The sequence below is a fragment of the Callospermophilus lateralis genome, unplaced genomic scaffold (assembly GCF_048772815.1).
Source record: "Callospermophilus lateralis isolate mCalLat2 unplaced genomic scaffold, mCalLat2.hap1 Scaffold_43, whole genome shotgun sequence".
In the NCBI taxonomy this organism is placed as follows: Eukaryota; Metazoa; Chordata; class Mammalia; order Rodentia; family Sciuridae; genus Callospermophilus; species Callospermophilus lateralis.
The window spans coordinates 8,032,154-8,053,021 of NW_027514380.1; the positions used below are offsets into that span (position 1 = coordinate 8,032,154).

The 20,868-nt window shown below is 38.8% G+C and overlaps 1 pseudogene; it reads right to left on the reverse strand.

Annotated features, from left to right (window-relative positions):
• Nucleotides 1-17,080: 17,080 nt before the first annotated feature.
• LOC143389074 (kit ligand pseudogene) lies at nt 17,081-17,815 on the reverse strand (annotated as a pseudogene).
• Between the last annotated feature and the right edge of the window lie 3,053 nt (nt 17,816-20,868).

Consider the following 20,868-nt stretch of genomic DNA (forward strand, 5'->3'; position numbering starts at 1 on the left):
GCCTTCTTTTTGAGTGACAGGGAATTGTATCCATTTCATGCATGAATAAGGCCAGTTTTAAACATTCTTGGTTGCAGCTTTTTTTTTTTTTTTTTTTTTTTGAGGTCTCAGATTGCACACCAGAGCCTCAAGCTGCTGCTATTTTGGGGGACAGGATACCTGAGATGGAACTCAAGGGCACTCAACCACTGAGCCATGTCTCCGGCCCTATTTTGTATTTTATTTAGAGACAGATTCTCACTGGGTTTCTTGGCAGTTATCTTTTGCTGAGGGTGAATTTGAAGTCATGATTCTTCTGTCCCAGATTCCTAAGATGCTGGGATTATAGACATGCATCAGGTTGCCTAGTCAGGCTGCTGCTATTTTATGGCAAGATTTCCTTCCAGAAGTTGGATCTAGCCCAACAAGCAGAACAAATTTGTATAATAAGTAATTTCAGTTTATGAATTATATATGCTGCATATTATTCATGAAGAAAAATAATATGACAATTATTACAAAATTTCACTTAACTCTTGTGCCCTCTCTTCTTTTTAGGGGACAGATTTCATGTTGAACTGGAAAGCAACCACCTAAAGCAACAATGTCCAATGTAAAACATGTAAGGCACAGAGTAATTTAAATATTTCTAGTATTCCATTAACAAAATAAAAAGAAACAGTTGAAAGTAGTATTAATAACATAACTATCCTACCCAGAATATTATCTTTCTGTGACAGATAAAGTACTACTAATGAAGTATGTGTGTTTTGGGAACTACAACTTTGAGTTTGACTTTCTCTGTCATCTCAGTTCACAGGAACCGCATTCCAGATTTTAGAGCTAGGGGTCCCTTAACATCAGGAACTTAAAGGACCTGATCATCTCTTTCCATGATAGAGTTGAGGGATAGAGTTCCCTACTAATATTTCTCCTCATGCCCCAAAATTAGAAGAAACAATGTCCTGATTGTGAGCTGGAAGCTCCAATCAGTAAGTGTCCAAAAGGAGATTATTTTTCCCACTTAATACTGATTACAAGTTCTTTCCCATTGCAGACATCAGGTGGAAAAAAAAAAGATGGGATTCCAGGAGGTTAGGAACACATCACCTGCAGTCTTCCACAGCCTTGATTCTATTGTTTAAATACATGAAATACAAACTTTTTGGGCAATTTGGGCTTAGACCAAATGGCCAGGCTATAATATCTGTTTTCTCCTGTGGACAAATTCTCACAACTCATATGCAGGTGGACTGGGACTAAAAATGAGCTGTATCTGACTCCAAATCCAAAACACCTGCACAAGATCACATGACTCTTACAATATTCCTTATGCTTATCACACTTGGGAAGTAACAATTATTTTAAAATGCAGGAATTGTAGTGTATGTATATAAAATCCAGCCCTATCTATTACATAGTATAACACAAACAGAACATGCTCATATATCTGTGTCATCTCAGGGTTTCCATTTCAGGATCCAAGGAACCTTGTTTCAGATTACATCAAAGGCAAACACCAGTGAGAATTTAACTCAACACTCCTTTCCCTATTAATATACACGTTGATATTGAATATGTGGTAAGTTTAATCAGGGGTTACTGATTATGAAACAGGCTGATCTACAGGGATGTTAGTGACCACCAAATCTTATGCTTTTAAAACAAAGAGGGACATGGACTATAGAGGTATGCAGCACAAGTTTGTTTTAATTGAGGCCAAGATAGGACATATAATTATTGGCAGTACCATGAAACATCAGAGAATTGAATGTGGATTTCAAACAAGGACGTGTTCACATATTATATTTGGGTGTGTGAATGACCTGAGGCCAATGATGAAAATTGTTAAAAAGTTATAAGCTTCTGAAAGAAAATTGGGCCAAAATTTTGTCTCAGTGGTAGAGTGCTTGCCTAGCATGTACGAGGCACTGAGTTCAATCACCAACTTCACCCATGCAAATGGCAACCTCACCCCAGAGTAGCAATAAAGGGTATTTTCTGAGAAGCCTTTGGCTTTGACAGGTCCACCCAGGCCTCCTGGGCCTCCTTGAGCCCAGGAGGAGGCAAATCTATGGTGGAAAGGAGGAAGGAAGGATATCTCAGATACAGATTTTGACCAGAGGAAGCTATCACACGGCTCTCACTGTCAGGGTCTTTGGCACCTCCAGTTATAGAGCTAATGCCTCCTCCTATACTCTGATGCCTGCATCAAGGTCCAGCCAGGCCCAGAGGCCAGTCCAGCAGAACAGGACGTACAGAAGAGTTGTGAGCTATGTCTCAGGAAACCCTTCACTCTAGCAGGACCCAAATCCAGACTACCAGAGACACAAGCACAGCTGGCCTGTGACAGGCTGGCCTCGCAGGAGGGGAAGGGGAAGGACTGGGAGCTGAGAGGCCAGAGATGGTAATGAGGATTGATAACCTGGGAACCTTTGCTTCCATACAGCATACACAAGGCAGGTTGCCATTTATACAGTCACATGACTGCTATAGCAGTCCCCTAAATTGCTGCCCATCTGCCCTCAAGGTCCTCCTAATCTAGCCTGAGACTTTGGCCAACACATGTAGGTACAGAAGGATTCTTAACAGCAGAATTCACACTGTGGAAGGTGAGCTCATCCCTGGTCCCCTGAAATGAAAGGATGATACAGACACCTGACATCACCTCTTCACACAGGTGTGTGTGCACAAGGAGGCTGCCATGACTGCCCTGCCCTCCCTGAATGTCAGCATGTACACTTATGCATACCCATCAAGGTGCCACCAGGTAACATCAATGTGGCCAGCAGGAAAGCCTATTAGGGTGGTTACAGAGAATTAGAAAGGCTGAGGGGAAAGCCTCTTTGGCATGGAGTGACCAAACTGAGCAAGGCCCTCAGCTTCCAGGAAACTCAGTCGACCTCCTTATTTCACCACTGTCCTCACCCCCTCCCACACAGCCCCTGCTGCCCATGCCTAACCCAAGATGGCTGTGCTGGCTGCTATTGTGGATGGGGCTGTAATGCAGCCATGGGACAAATTGTAGCCTCTAGGAGAAAGGAGGAGTTGTCCCAGCCTATACCAGTCCCACTCCCACTGCAGACTCCAATGCTTGGGGGTTCAACAGAAAGACTAAGATGCATACACATGGAGTAATCCAGTGAGTTATAAGGGGGGTGTGGAGGGGGAGGAGATAGAAGGAGGAGGAAGGTCCAAAGCTTATGGAAAGAACCAGTCAGGGGTCTGGGGTTGTGGTTCAGTAGGGCCTATCACATGTGGGGCCCTGGGTTTAACCCTCAGAACCACAAAAATAAATAAATAAAATAAAGTTATTTTGTCCAATTACAGATAAAATATATTTACAAAAAGAACCAGTCAGTATTTCCTGTTGACTCCCCTTCTCTTGGGAGACGTTTATTACTTTGTTACCTTTTGCTCTTGCAATAAACATGCTGGGTTTTTGTTTGTTTAATTATTTCTGTCCTGTTCTTCAATTCTCCACAGAGGGGAGAAAATGGACCCTTTAGTAACAGAGGAAGGAGGATCCTCTGAGCCTGGATTCTAGGTTCAGACTAAAGAACACAGCAACCACCACTCTACATGAAGACAAAAAAATGAATGCAGCCTTTGGATCCCATAGGCAAGCAAAGTGGTGGAAGGCCTCAGGAAAAGTGCTTCCATATTGGTCAGAAAGAGAATGGGCAGGTAAAAAAAAAACAAAAAACGGAGATTTGGCCTTCTCCCTTTGAAGCCCAGCTCCAGGTGCCCAGGCCTCAGGCTTCTGAGCCACCCCATCCAACAGCTCTGGAGCATGCAGTCCCCTATACACCCACTGCAGGGCGGTTCTCAAGTCTGCATGGAGTGGGGAATCCACTGATGGCCTGCAGGAGGGCAGAAGGACCAGTCCAGCTTTGACTATACTTGTTGTGCCCAGGGCAGAGGTCGTTCAGATCACAGCTTCCTCCTTCTTCTCACCCCATCCTGGCCCTGGGTTTCCAGCGCCTAGTGAATTAGCTGTAGCTTGGATACTTTGTAGCATTGTGCTGTCAATCTGGCCTCTCTTCCTTGGTGGGTCTGGTTTGGGCCCACCAGTGGAAGCAAGTGGGGGGGTGTCTCAAGGCACCATGGTTGAGCGGCATTCAGGCACCAGGGGCCGGGTAATAGGGACAGGACCTTGGAGCTTCAGAAGGGCAACGGGGTGGGGGTCTCCAGGGGCTTAGAGGTCAAACCTGAAAAGTAGAGGGCAGAACCTTCCAGGAAGTGAACGTGTGGCTAGAGCCTCACCCTGGAGCTGCGTGCTCTGAAAGATAGGAGAACCAGGCGGGGCCCAACTGTCTGCACAGCGCCCCCTTCACCCCAGGCCAGCTTATAACAAGTAGCTCTTTTCTTTCCTTGCTTAAGGGTCCCATCTGAACTCCACCTAACCTGTCCTTCCCCACAGCTGATGGTGGAGTAGGGGAGGAAAATGGGATCCTGAGAGGGCTCAGTCCCCCTCCATGGAATGTCAGGAGCCTCCTTCAGTAAAAGGGACAGTGAGATTCTCACTATGTGTAAGCATTTGATGGATTGTATGTATATAATATCAATAAGATCAAATACAATGCATGTTTGTACTCGACCCAGACACATATTATTGAGACATTTATAGATTGACCATGTTGGGTAGATTGGCTTACTTCACAGAGCATAATAGTTTCTAGATTCATCCACTTACTAGCAAAAGACATAAAGTCACTATTTCATGATTATTTATAAAGATATATTTTTAGTTGTTGATAGAACTTTCTGCTTATTTATTTATTTATATGTGGTGGTGAACCTAACCCAGTGCCTCACAAGTACTCTACCACTAAGCTACAACCCCAGAGAACACTTGATTCAGTTTGATATTTTTCTGCCTATATTAATATGTTATCTTTAAATAACATTTTAATGTAGAACTATTACTTTTAGTCTTTTGCTCCTAGAAATTCATTGTAAATATCTCTCACACTTACTTGGAATGCACAGAACTATTTATTTTGTATTGAAAGGGGTGTTCTGTAAATATGATACTTTAAGTGTTTCATCAGAAATTATTAGTTAATCATCTGTTCATTGCAAACATGACAGTAAAATCATATTGGGACAAAAATCATAAGTAGATAATTAAAGTTAGCATTCTACAGCTATTCAATGATATTTAAATTCATATAAAACATTGAATTCAGAAATTGTTGGTACTGGAGATGGAAACCAAGACCTCACACATCCTGTGCAGATGTTCTACTATGAGCTATAAACCAACCTGCTCTATTCAAATTATTAATCTATTAGAATGGTTACCCCACTGATGGAAGTCAGGGCCCTTGTAATCCAGACTTTTCACCTCTTAAAACTTCAGCACTGCCACCTGAGCTTTGGGGGACATTCTAGACCCAAACCATGACATTTATGAAAACAAAACTAAAGTAAATGGGGAAATCTTTAGAATCTATGGTTAAGCAAAACATTCCCAGATTTGACAATGAAATGAAACCTAGAAAAGTGAAGATGAATAAATTAATAAACTTCTGTTCAGTGGAAGCCCTGATTCAGTGGATAAAAATATAAGTTAAATACTCAATGAACATGCAAGCTGCATGTGGTGGCCATGCCTGTCATTCCATAAACGTGGGAGGCTGAGACAGGAGGATGGCCTATGACTCAATTCAAGGCCAGCCTCCACAACTTCCTGAAACCTCATCTTAAAAATTTAAAAAAAAAATACTGGGGATGTAAATCATTTGTAAAGTGCCCTAGGGCTCAATTCTCAATACCCCACCCACTAAAAGAAAAAAAAAACTATATATATAAACTCCACTTTGAGCAAAGTGGAGTTTGTATATTTTGAATGTATAAGGTATTCTCCAAACTCAACATAGAACAAAAACAAACAATCCTAAAAGAAAAAGGCAAGACTCGAGGGCATTATGCTCAAAGAGAATACAGTCACAGGGAATGTGTTCAATGAACTTTGCCATAAGGATTCCTGAACTAAGATGAGTGGGTCAATGGTCAAGGCATGAGATTGGTACATCCATGGGCCAGGCTACCACTTAACAAAGAGAAAATACACTGCTGACACACAACAGCTTGGACAAGTCACCAGAGTCTCATGCTGAAACTCTATGAAAGGAAACATACCACCTGAGTCCACTGAAGCAACACTGGTCAGATGACCAGGTCACAGACACAGAAGACAACTTCAAGGTTGTCAGGGGTGAAGGATGTGCCAGAACTGGGAGGGACAGAGGTGAAAAGAAAGGGAGACAGGCCAGCTGCTCAACACCAGAGCCCTTCTGCACCCTGACTGTGCTGCTGTCAGCATCTGATAAGGCCACAACACGGGGTTTCAAGATGAGTTCACCCAGGAAGGCTGGGTAAAGGGCAAGGGGTCTCCCCACCAATTCTGTCTCAATGTGCATCTGAAATTACCTCGGTATAAAACAATTAGCCCTTTTAAAGAGCTTAGGCTTCAGGATAAAACTAGAAGGCCCTGCTCACAGGACGAAAAATACTGAAATAACAAAGTTGAATGGTCGAAGCACAGGGCCAACAGCAGCTGTGAACCACTGGAGGTGACCCCAAGGGCATGGGCAAGAGGGCTGAACCCTGCTCCCTGCTGAAACTTCAGTCTGATCTTCCGTGGTAACTATGGCACCCCGCCCTGGAAATCCACACTTCGCCTCCAAAACCCTCAATGTGAACTTTGAAAGTGGCTGCGTTTCCAGGGAGACTGGCTGGGACGAGTCTGTAGAGAAAGCGCCTGGCCGCACCTACTGTCCGCCCATTTGCCAGCATCCCTGTACCCGCCTGTACTCACACAGAGTCGCAACTTCTTCTCTGGGGGCGATTTCCTCAGCCAGCCAGAATGCGCTAATTGGCTGCTGTCCATGCTGCCTGCAGTGATAGACCTGAGCGCAGAGTCAGTTGCAGAGGCTGGGAGAGGAGACCTGGGCATGCTTGTATGCTCACTAGCCAAGGAAGTCCTCAGCACCACGACCCCCTGGCCAGTTGCCTTATGCACATCTGACGACCTTCAGGACTGCCACAGAAATAACTCCTTCCCTCTGAGAAGGAGGGGGTGATGCTGAAGGCCCCCTGAGCCTCGAGGGGCGGGGTGGAGTGAATCTACATTTTCTAAACCATCTGAATTAACATAGAGTACCCGGTACAACATAAACACTATGTAACAGTTTAGAAATCTGCATGGTTTGGCTGGGGCGTTGGTGTGTGATGAAGTCAGGTGCACCCAATTCATCTTTCCCTAGAGGTTGGTCTTCTGCATACCCATGGACATTTTTGCAACATTTTTGCCATCAAGACTGGCAGTTAGTTGGGGATAGGTCAGATTAATTCAGGAGCTCCTCTGGGTCTAATTTCCTTAAACAAAAAGTCCTGGATTTTTGGTTACAATTCCATGTGGAAACAGAGAGTCTTGGAGGGATAATGTGGCTCCATGTCTTCTGTGTACACATCCTCCTTCTCTTGCTCTCCTATCCCCAGTGATACTGTGAAATGAACCTTCATTTGCAATCTATTTTAGTATTTAGAGGATTGAAGTGAAACTAAGAGTATTGTTTTTTAACAGAGAGTCCAATTCAATCACAGTAGGGAGGTCTGAATTGACCAAATGAGACAAACACCATTTGCAACTTGCAAAGCTGACTTTGTAACCAGTTGAGTTGTTTTTGTACCTCACATATCTTTTCTGTTTGTAAATGCCTCCTGATCCTGTGGCCCTATTCTTCTACTTTTGTGCTGCTGGATTGTGAATTGTTCTTTTTTAAAAAGAAAAAAAAAAAGTTTATTCAATAAATTGCTTTGCTTCACTTGGTGAATTTTCTTCATTTAAAAATGACATTTGGATGTTTATTATTTTATTTTGCCAACCTTTCCCATCTCTCCCCCCTTCTTTCTGCAGCTTGTGGTAACTACTAGTCTACTCTGAACTTCTGTTATTCTTCCTTCTTAGGTATTTTTAGAATTTTATTCATCTAAATGAACATTATAGTTTTACCCAAAGTGCTCAATTTTTAAAGAAATCATGTTGGGATTTTAAAAGAACATGTATGAAGCTGTATAAATTAATTTGGAAAAATACATTGTAACAAAAATATATATTCCTTATTACTTAGCCATAAAGAAGAATGAAATTGTGGCATTTGCTGGAATGGATGTGTTATGGGGAGGCACTCCAGGAAACACTCTAAGTTTGAATTTCAAATCAAAAGAGAGTTTTATTTACCTTGCCAGGGACTGTCACCCACCATAGAGACTCAACCTCTGTAGGAGGACAGCAGCTTCCTGGTCCATCCAAGAAGAATATAAGCACAAAACCTACAACTTAGTGACTTGTTGATAATCATGTAAGCTAGACAATTAGAGAAATTAAAACATTAATATGAGGGACCTGTGGGCTCTAGGCAGGACTGGAAATTTCCACTCAGCAAGTAAGTGATAAACAGAAGCACTAATAAGTAGTTGAATAAGAAATAAACATATAGAAATAAATGTGTTTTATATATATTAATCATAACCAATTAGGAAAAAACATATAGGTAAAAACATTGCCTTCATAATAACTACAGCATAATTATAATACTTTAAAATTTTATTGATCTGGAAGAAAATTATTAATCTTTTTACTGAGATGCTTAATAGACCACAAGTCCTCATAGGAGGGAGGACACAGGTCTGGAGAGAAATGCCGTAAATATTTGGTTTTTGCTTAGTTGATACAGGGTCTATGTTGCCCAGGCTGGCCTTGAACTCCTGGGCTCAACTTATCCTTTTACCTCAGCCTCCCAAGCAGCTGGAACAACAGGCATGCAGCACCATGCCTGGTTAATAAACCTTTCATGGGCATGATTCTGTTTTATATTTTCTTTATAGATAACTTCTTACTTTTTATAAGTTAAAAAATACTTGAAAGGTCAAGCAGCATAGGCCCTCTCTTCATTTCCTGACCCCAACTTAAGCCTCTGGAGATGGGGCTGCCCAGGGGACTCTGTTGCACAGCCAGATTTGGCAGTGACTCAGAAGCCACTTTTTGCAGAACAGAGACCTCTGAATTTCTTAGCATTGCTGCCAAGGAATAGATTTCAAATAAACACTTAATTTAAGATTTTTAATGATTCAAACTATTGAAGAAGCTGTACTTACACAATTTCAGCATTGTATTCACAAAACAGTTTTGTGCAATACTATCTGAATTATTTTCCTCTATAGTGAAGCTGCATAAAAGATTCTACAGCAACCCGGATGCTGAAAAGTGAAACAGAGATAGTTCCATTACAAATAAAAATTGTGCATAATATAGTCATTTAAATATACCTATATAATTATTATGCTTAATATAAAACAAAACACATACAAATAATTGTTTCTAATGGCACTACTACAGGCAAGGCAAAAGCTCTTTCTTGAAGAATGACAAAAAATCTTTATTTTTATGTAAAAAGCACAAATATACATATAGTACATAGATTGATGGTGAGCATATGTTGGTATGAGAATTTCAACAAAGAAGCCCAAAAATTTAAGAAAAACAAGTGTTTCAATGAGGATTTGGTGGTTGAGACATAATGAATACATCTGTGAAGAAATTCTATTTATGATCTTTAAATATCAACATTGATAAGACCAGAATTACATGAAAGTTTCTTTAAATAGATGGATTTCACAATAATCAGTATTTGACAATTTTGTACGAAGAAGTAAAATACTGAGATTGGATAATAAGTTCAATATCAGGCTGGGGGTGGGTATGCACCTCAGTGATAGAGTGCATGCATGAGGCTGAGGATAGCGTGCATCGGTTCAATACTACAAAACAAAACCAGTACCAAAAAAAGTACAATGTTTTTCTTCAGATTAAGGCAAATGACAGCTCACTCTACCAGATTATTTCAATGTGAACTGGTCTCTTCCCTGGATCCTCATCATGCCTTTATGTACATCATCTTTTGACTCATAAAGTTTAGGAAAAGGTGATTGCCCAATTTCATCATATTATTCTCCTGCCTCAATAAACCTAGATCAAAACAACAGATACAAAAACAAAGTCCCCAAGAGCTCAAAACAAGTTATTTTGATAACAATTGTGGTTATAAACATGCAGAATTACAAGCTGGAAAAGGATCTACTTTTTCCTTATGTACCTATAAGTCCCCAATATCTGGAGATTCCTGCTGTCACATTGTTCTTTATATTCAGGAGACCCCTCCTATTGCAACTGAAGTTTACTTGGTATTGCTCCTCCTTCAGTAGAAGAGTACTATAGTTATTTATTAAACTGACAATCTCTTACTCTGAGAAGAAAACTATAAACTTTATCACAAAACACTGAGACTGACTTGTTGCTCATGTTTTCTAAAAAAATGTGACATGTGGCCCCAGAGTCAGTGAAGACTACCCAGTCACCACCCAGTTACCAGCTCATCATGATCTCTCTCTCTCCACCTTAAGCCACTTTGATAAGCAGGAGAATAAGGAACACACACTTGAGCACACAATCTGATCTCTGCAACCTGAGGCCTGACCAGCAACCTACCCTTCTGGGGAGATAAGTGTTCCTCTCTACTTCCTGTTACTGTCGTTCTTGCAGCAACCCTTCCCTAATGGACTTGCCCCATCACAGGAGCAAACTGAGGGAATGCAACAGCTGGTGAAGGCTCCAGGAGATGAAAAACAAAGTGTCCAAACCCATATGCCCTTGCCAGGAAGGAAAGTGGAGAAGAGAGAGGCTGCCCTGCACCACCACACAAACCTACAAAAGAAAAAGGAAGATTTGGTTTTCCTGTTTGATGTCAAGAATCTCTAGTCACATAATTGGACCTAAAGTTCGCTCTGGAAACCATCTCAGCCTACAATTTATCTTACAGAAGAGGAGAGATGTCACCATCTGGACCTGCTAAGCTAAACACAGTCTCCCAGTTAAAGAGTTTCAGGAGGAATACAGGTCTCCCAGATTATGTTCCACTGTTTTTCTTACTACAGTAGTCCCCTCATCCACAGTTTCAGTGCTCACTGGTTAAATAAAACTTGAACATATTAATAGGAAATTCCAGAAATAAACAATTCACAAGTTTTAAGTTACGCTCCATTCTGAGTATTTTGATGAAATCTCACCATCTCCTTCCATTTCATTCCATCAAGCCAGAACATGAAGTATTCCTTTGTATAGTATACCCATGCTGCATGTGCCTCCTACCCATTAGTCACTCAGTAACCATATCCATTACAGAATTGGTATTGCAGTTGCTTATATTCAAGTAACCATTAATGGCCCCAAAGTGCAAACTATTAAAGTGTATTATTATTATTATTATTTTACATGTTATTATTAATCTTTTGCTGTGACTAATCTATAAATTAAAGTATCATAAATATTAATGTACATGGAAAAACCCCACCTATATACACAGGTTTTTGCTTGGGGTTTTAGAACATATCACCCACAGGTTAGGGGAAGTACTATAAAATCATTCTGACTCCTTAACTAAGGAAAATTTTTAGAAAGTAAAAATTTAAAAATACATTGCTTTAACTTCTAAAATCAGAAAGCTTACAAATGATTGTCAGTCATGTCATGTGTGAGACTGATATAAAACTGCAACCACACGGCCATCCTCTCCATTCACTTGCACAGCTTTTTCCACCCTCTATGTTTGTTTACTTCCTATAACAAATGGATTTTGGCTCTATGAAGATGTGTATTTTTATTTGTTTTGCTTACTGCCATATTTCCAGGACCCATCACAGTGCCTGGCACATAATAAGTCTTAAAAAACTACTTATTGGGTGGCTGAATGAATAAATACTTGCAGCTTCTCTTAAGGGGAACCCCTTCCACTTAAGTGACATTCCTCGACATCGTGACTGAAACACAGGATCATCACACTCAACAGATAATCCAAAGCCTAGCAAATCATGTGTGTGTGTGTGTGTGTGTGTGTGTGTGTGTGTATGTTTATTTTTCTCATCCCCCTTTGTCCATCACTGGAACCTACTACTTTGGCCATGCTGGTTGTGGCATCACACAGTGGATGATGGGCACTGATATTGCAAGAAGTCGAAAAGAGAGCAGGCCATAACATGGTGTAAGCAAAATACAGAAGCATGCGTTGGGCCTAAGTCTAAAGCAACCAAAAGGGAGGTGTGTCAGCACTAAACTGAAAACTCCAAGCCCTCTGCTGAAGTGTCTACACCGGCTGAGGATTTAAAATAATTTTCTCATTCCAATACCCAAGACTATGACTCTAATGCCTGGATTTGGATGTTGTGCCATTTCCAGTTTCCCCACATTGATCGTAAAAAAACAGTCTTTGTATGGCTATCTTCCAACTTGTGCTGAAAATCCTAACACCAGTGATAATTATAAACAACTGGCATTACCCATAAAGTCTTCATCAGCTTAGGTGACAAAGTATGCTACATTGTGAGTAGTTTTCCAAGACACAGTGATTAAAGCACATATAGAACATAATTGCCCCTCTTCCAGTATGCATGGCTTTATTTCTGTATCTAGACACATGCTGTTATAAAAGTCTTTCACTGCAGTATTTAGTTGTGGATACTCAAATTCACTTCCTTTAATAATAATCCAGAAGCAACCTGGATTTACAATCTGTAAAATTTTTAAAAGGCAGATAAACAATGCGTAATTTAAAAGTAGAACCAAAAAATTATAAACCTTACAATCATGATAACTACTTTTAATATAAGTGAGCAAACAAATTCTTAACAAGTAATTTTGTCTTAAATTGTTAGACCAAAGGTAAATACCAAATTGTATAAGCAGCAATAAGTAAGTCAATTTTCTTTTTTTTTTCACATTTTACAACCTTTTTTATTTAATTAGACTTCAGTCATAATAAAACTATTTAGAATAGTGTTGACATACATTTACATTACAATATGCAAACTCCAGTCTATGACTGAACTAGAGATACATCTGTGCATCCATCTAAATATCTGAATACTTTTCAAGTCCAATGATTTAGAAAACAGTGGCAAGTGGACACTATAATCATACATTGATCCTTAGAGTACAGGAAATAGGCTATTTTGATTGGAAAATTACATTAAGTCTTACAGGTCAGAAATCAAGTAAATGAAAACACCATGGTTTTTAGTTTCAACAATTATTATCTTAATTTTATTAAAAAATAACATTATAAAATGTAGTTGGAGATGGCAGTTGTACATTTTTACAATTCTTAGCAAACATTTTAGGATCATAAGCATCCATTTTAATATGGATTATTTCTGAAACACCTTGCTATAAAAATGAAAGTACCATTATTTGTCTTTAAAAAGGCATTTCAAGATTAGTTAATGGAAAGCAGCAACCCTAAGAATTGTGTAATCAAACTCCACAAATAAAGCATTTTAAAGCCAATTTCAAAATAATGTTATTTCAAAGATAAGCTGGGTCACTTTAAAATTCTCATCCCACCGTCCAAATCTAAAATGTAATTTATGGATTATCCTTTTATATATTGGTCCTAAAATGTCTTTCGGCATATATAAACTTTATGAGCATCTTACATCTTCTACTGTGAGCTTTCAGTAAAATAAGGACATTTAAAGGCTTAATTTGGTGTATTTCCAAATGTTATATGGATCTCCTTTTATCTCTTCCTTACTAAAATGTACTACTTATTTTCATTCCTCAGAGGTGATCCAAAATATTTATTTAAGCAAAGATAAAAGCCATCTCTCATGTAAATGGTTACCCAATTCACCCTACTTGAGACTGAATTTCACTTTTACTAATGGACCCTATTTACATTAGAAAAAAAAACAGCAATGACTTTTTAAGGTCAAGATGCTTATTCAGAGATCAGAGTTGGATGTTTTGTATGGGAGAGTTTCTGTTCTATTTTCTGCTTTGTCCATCATAAGCAATAAGGACTCACCCTCAGAGAAGAGAAGCAACCTCCAAGTTTACTGTACACATGAATAGAAAAATGAGATCCAAAGAAGAAAGGTCATTTGCCACAAAGACAGAGTGGAGGCTCCTGAAAATCTTTTCCAACATCCATACCACTATACCAAACTGCCTTTATGAAGAATACATTTCTGAATGAAGAATAGATACAGAATGACTAGAAGCTCCATATTAGAATTCGATCTTGAAACCAAAACCTAGCTGCAGAAGGACATTAGGAAATATCCATTTATTTCAGAATGGATTTTTCTGTCCATTTCTAACCCCAATTAGAATTAGAATCGCAAAATATGCCACAAAGTTTCTCTAGATACCTTAATGCTCAGTGAAATGTGTCTAGTTCTTACTAAAAGCAAATACTTCATTGTGGACATATACTTGTTCATATTTTCATTTTTTCACAAAGTAATCCTTTTTAAAGAGCTAGTTTACTTGTTCTATTCTTGTAATAAAAAATCAATTTGCCTCTGACTCATTAAAAGTGGCAGTGTGGCAAGCACATTAGATTATAAAACCATATCTAAGAAGATCACTTCACTAGCACTGGGCAGGCAGGCCCCATTTATCACACAGCCTGTTTTACTACAGACGTGGTTTCTACCAAAGAGGTGCAGAGCTTTCAGTATAATTGAGAATCTGCAGACACATGAGATCATTTTAATTAAAAGACAATTTTGAAATATTACAAGAGAGAACTATTAGATACATGGCACCAATTTCAAAGGTGATTTCATGGTTTATCATCTCAGTGTAAGTTTTCCATAATTTATAATAAAGGATATTTGAACACATATGGGATAAAATAAAAAAAAGATATATATATTTATATATCTACATATATGTAATTTTTAATCTCAAAGCAGATATGACATAGTTAATGTCCAAGCAGCTAGCATCCAAAACAATAATGAGCATTTTTCTATTATTCATGCGTTTTATTATACTTTAGTGTTTCAAAAATTGGCAATCCAAGTAACTCTCAATGAACCAATACATTTAATAGACAGGATACACTCTTCCCTCTTTACCATGTCAGATTTCATAACCTGCTAAGTTTGTTTACTTAGCTGTATTGATTACTACCATGTCCTTCAGTGTTTTAAAATCCAACTACTAGCTTTGAGAACAAAACTATATTTAAGGAACTCTCAAGCTAGGAAATAGCATTTTCACATGCCCAAGGAAACTGAAACCACTGGATAAATAAATCAAGCTATTAGACTGAGAAGTATCAATCTTTTCCATCTATATACCACCTACACCTAAAACTCATGTTAACCTATGTCTATTTTCCTCAAAACAATCAACGCCACACACTGAGCTAGGTCCTTTCAGCAATTTAAACTGATCTCTAATTTTATTACTAATCATTTGTACCATGGGGTATCTGAGGGCCTGAACAAGTTAATACAGCTTCCCAATGCACTTGGATTGTATCTTAAAGAAATGGCCAGCACTTGAGGAAGCACAGCACGTTGGACAAGAAAGGGACCCTAGAAGTCAGCTGAGCTCTTTGGTATGAAAAAAGAGCAAAGGCCACATACTGAAACTGGATGTAGATTAGCTGTGAAGACGAGCTAAAATCCAACTACACTAGAAATTCTTGGACCTTTGAAATCAAAGGAAAGCTAGCAGTTAATTTTCCATGCCCTTTTGTATAACTACATTGAAAATGGTCAACTTATGGTTATAGTATATGGCACTGGTGTTATCACAAGGATTTAGAATGAAAAGCTTTGGATTCTTTTATGTATTTGTTCATGATCTGCTAGAAGAACCTTATCAAAGTAAAAACTCTAAGAAAAATCATTCTTTGATTTTAGTCGGAAGTTCTTTCAACTATTAAAAAATTGACCAGGGGAATTAACATAATGTCTTACAAATTCTGGCTTAAAAGTACAATTTACATATTGGGAATTCTACCGATTTCACTCTTAACATGACAAACGCCATCGCACATTTTAAATAGCAAACTGACATGCATAACTACATAAAGCTCTCTTTTTGTTTATTTTTAATCCATAAACCTTAATGAATATAGAGTGCCTGATTTTAAATAAATGGTTCCTTTAAACAGATAATGGTGATTATACTATAAATAAAGTTTCCTGATTCCTTGCCAAGTAAAAGCCAAGTAACCTAGTTTTTCAATACCCATTTAGCATGTGGGTATGGTTTTCTAACCTTAGATGCTAAATATCATAATTTACTTTTTACTCTCTCCCATGGTGGAAATTGAAAATGGGACCTTCGTACATTCAGCATTTTCTCTCAAGTCCATTTACACAACTGTGTGATAGTTTTAGAATATAAGCCTGTCATAATATATTTTGCAAACACAATTTACATGCTATAGAATGGTCAAGAGAAAAGGCCAACTTCACGAGGGGTGCCAAAGATCCTCCTGGGAACATTCTTCTGCTGGGCAGTGTTCATAGATTCTTCCTGGGACGATGCTGAGAGTCTTCCCTATGCCAAGGCATTACGGTTCTAATTCAGCACTGGCTCCCCTGCATAAATAGAACCAGCCAGCCACCATGTCCATGAATCTAGTGGGATATGGGTGTGCATTTCTGTGTCAGAAGAGATCAGGATCAGACCCTTTTTTTTAATCAGGAACTACAAGACTGATAACACCTGTTCCAACCCCTCTGTTCCCACGGCTTCCCACACCTGACTGTAGCTGATACTACTGAGATTTTACTCTTTTTTTTTTAAAGATAGTTTTCTAGATCCCTTTTTGAAAAAAATGTATTCCCCCTATTATCCCGGCTGACATCTACTTGCAGAGACCAGAACGACTACAGGCTTCAGGTGGTAACTGTAGAGTAAAGCCGTGTGGTTTCTCAGCACTTAGACATTTCTGGAGCCGCACAAATGGTGCCTGCAGACTGGGACACATGCTTTCTCGCCCATCATCACTTGCAAGTTCTGAATGAGACCACAAGACCCCCAGGTCCTGAAATAGAGTCCTGCTCCATGCAAGTTCTTCTTTATAGATGATTAATGCATTGCCAGTTTTACAGTAAAACACTCTGTTCCAATTTCTGAATCATCCATATAAAGTCATGGGTAGTGAGAACAGATAAAGATGAGGTCTGTCACTTCAGACAGAATAGGAATTTGTTTAAAGCTGCTTCATTAATGAAGCAAACATGAACTGTTACCAGCCAATGTATGAAGGTAACAGTGTTGATACAAGCCACAATTACACTTCTTGAAACTCTCTCTCTCTTTTTCTTGCAACATACTTATCTCATTATCCTCTTCGTTAATCTGTATATTTTCACCTGCTCTTGTAAGATTTGGTTGTCTCTTCTTCCAGTATAAGGCTCCAAAAGCAAAGCCAATTACAAGAGAAAAGAATGCTGGCAAAGCCATGGCTGCCCATTGCAGGCTGGGGTCTTCAATGGAATTTGCTGCTTTCCTATTACTGCTACTGCTGTCATTCCTAAGGGAGCTGGCTGCAACAGGGGGTAACATAAATGGTTTTGTAACACTGACTCTGGAATCTTTTTCAGGACTTAACGTTGAAGAAAGCACACAATCACTAGTTTTAGATGCCACCATAAAGTCCTTGAAGGCATCAATGGATCTATTAAAAATCCTAAAGAATTTTTCAGGAGTAAAGAGCCTGGGATCTGGCCTCTTAGATGATTCTTTTACATTCTTAGGTGAGTTTTCTTCCACACACTCCACAAGGTCATCCACTATTTTCCCAAGTTTGTCTATGATAGAATAATTACTCAAGCCTTCAGAAATATTTGAAAACTTGTCCAGAAGATTAGTCAGGCTGACTGACAACTGTATTACCATCTGTGTAACCAACAATAGCTAGGCAAAACGTCCATCCCGGTGACATAGTTGAGGGTTATCAGATAGTCTTTTGGAAGATTTGCCACCAATTTTGTGATGTCTTTTACATTATCAGTCACAGGATTCCCACAGATCCCTTTAGTTTTGACCAGAGGATTAAACAGGAGCAGTTGAAGATAAATGCATGTGATAATCCAAGTTTGTGTCTTCTTCATAAGGAAAGGCAGCGCTGCGATCCAGCCCAGGCAGTGATGTGGCGACTCCGTTTAGCTGTTCTGGGGCTCCAGCATATTGCACGAGCAGCGGCGGCAGATAGTCCGAGCATTGGGCAACCCGAGCGCAGCGCCCTCTCTACAGCCGGTGCTTCCTGCAGCGCTCCCGGTCCCAGCGCGAGGCGGCGAGTGAAAGAAGTAAGTCATTTTCAATGATGTGCAGAGATGCCTTTTATCTCCATATTTTGAAAATATCCATAATTATATTTACAAGCAGGGCTCACAGCTATATTTTAACATTTTTTTAAAAAAAAGGAAAAATAAGTAGGAATACAAGTAGAACCAGAGGAATACATATATTATACTTATATTAAAAAGAAGTAATGATAAAAAACAAAATAAATATAAACTATTACCCATAATGGAACAGAGAATAAATTTAAAGAAACAAAATCAAAGTCAAACCTGTTGGAATATATCATGTTACACGTTATTGTTATTAGAAACGCAGATTCTCATTGTTAGAGACAAAATGAAAATATAAAAATTAAATTTGAATTGACATTCTAAGAATTCATGACTTTTCAAATGTATTTCCATGTTCTGCCTAATGAAAGGTCTTAGAAGCAATGTTGTCCTAATTTTGAGATCCTAAATGCCAAGAAGCAGGAACACAGGTATTTGTAGTCATATTATTCCTACTTTTCCAATTATTTAAACATTTTTATAGTAAAAAATGTAAAAAAGAATATTGGTGGTCTGGGGATGTGGCTCAAGTTGTAGTGCGCTCCCTGGTATGCACAGGATGCTGGGTTCAATCCTCAGCACCACATAAAAATAAAATAAAGATGTTATATCCACCAAAATCTCAAAATAAATATTTAAAAATTCTCTCCTCCCCCCCCCCTCTCTCTCTAAAAAAAAGAATATTGGTCATTCTAATTCTAGTAATGATATCTGCAGATAACAATTGTAAACCCTGGGGCAGGGGTAATGATCTGAAGTCACTGAAGTGGTGCTCAAAGCAGACAGGTCCTAAAAGACATTTGACTCCTCAAAGAAGGAAACCTCATGAAAATCCAGGTTTTTGTAGCTTTTCCCAGAAGACCTCCCACTGCTCTGACTGCTTTTCTTAATGTTGGAGTGATGGAAAGGCTCTTCTTTTTTCTCTTTATCCCCATCTCCTGCTGGCTCACAATTACCTCAGAGTCTATGTATAAGCTTTTCCTTTACTAGGATATTAGTTTCTGTCAACCCACCTCCAAAGTGTAATGAACATACAGCCCTATGTGATTCCCAGTCTTAAATAGGATCTTCTGAGTGAGACATTTTCTGACATCCCGAACTTTATCTGGTTCTGTTAAGATAAAGAAAGTTTATTACAGAAATAAGGAAAACTATTGTAACACATGCTTCCCATACTACTGTTTACTTCCTCCTATTTTCTGGTGATAAAGGGATATACCAATTAATTTTAGGAGGGGGCATATCTACCAAAATGTTCAATAAAATGTTTAATTAAATTTAGTTACATTAAGATAAGGTGGTTTTCATTATCCTATGATTTGAATTTTTCCACCTACTTTTGAGAAAATGGAATAGACTTTCTGTTATACAAGAGTATAAAATATATGGATTGCATTTGCCTTGAAATGTGGTTACTGCTTGCTACATTGAAGTGTGATGCTTAACATTATGTGTCAACTTGGCTTGAATAAGTCTCAAAATTTTGATAAAATTCCCATACAGAGGTTGCTATGAAGATTTCTTTAGATGCGATTGATATTTAAAAAGACTTTCAGTAAGATAAAATACCTGTCATAATTTGATCCAATCATCTCAAGGCTTTATGAGAAAAGACTGAGTTCTTCTAAACAAGCATGATTCTGCTGCCAGACTTCCTTTAGACTGAAACTACATCATCATCTCTTCTCTAGCCCACAGGAGTGCTCTGCAGATTTTAGAATTATCAATCTGCAAATGCCTAAAACTAAAGCTGTATCCCCACTCCTCCCCCTCCCCCTCCTCCTCTTTTTCCTCCTCCTCCTTCTTCTTCTTCTTCGTCTCTCTCTCTCTCTCTCTCTCTCTCTCTCTCTCTCTCACACACACACACACACACACACACACACACATACACACACACACGCACACATGCAAACAATCTATTGATTCTGTTTTTCCAATGAACCTGGACTAATACAGAGAGATAGAGGGAAGTAAGAAAACTAATTTACCAAGTGCATGAATCACTCTTTCTACTAGTTATTTTAATTCCCCAAGAAAACCTAGAAAGTAAGTTTAATTATTATTGTAATTTAATTTTTTTACTTATTTATTTATTTTTATTTTTTTATTATTGGTTGTTCAAAACATTACAAAGCTCTTGACATCACATTTCATACATTTGATTCAAGTGGGTTATGAACTCCCATTTTTAACCCGTATACAGATTGCAGAATCACATGGGTTACACATCCACGTTTTTACATACTGCCACACTAGTTTCTGTAGTATTCTGTTGCCTTTCCTATCCTCTACTACCCCCTCCCCTCCCCGCCCATCTTCTCTCTCTACCCCATCTATTGTAATTCATTTCTCTCCCTTGTTTTTTTTCTTCCCTTTCCCCTCACATCCTGTTATATGTAACTTTGTATAACAATGAGGGTCTCCTTCCATTTCCATGCAATTTCCCTTCTCTCTTCCTTTCCCTCCCACCTCTCCTCTCTCTTTAATGTTAATCTTTTTCTCATGCTCTTCCTCCCTCCTCTGTTCTTAGTTGTTCTCCTTATATCAAAGAAGACATTTGGCATTTGTTTTTTAGGGATTGGCTAGCTTCACTTAGCATAATCTGCTCTAATGCCATCCATTTCCCTGCAAATGCCATGATTTTGTCATTTTTTA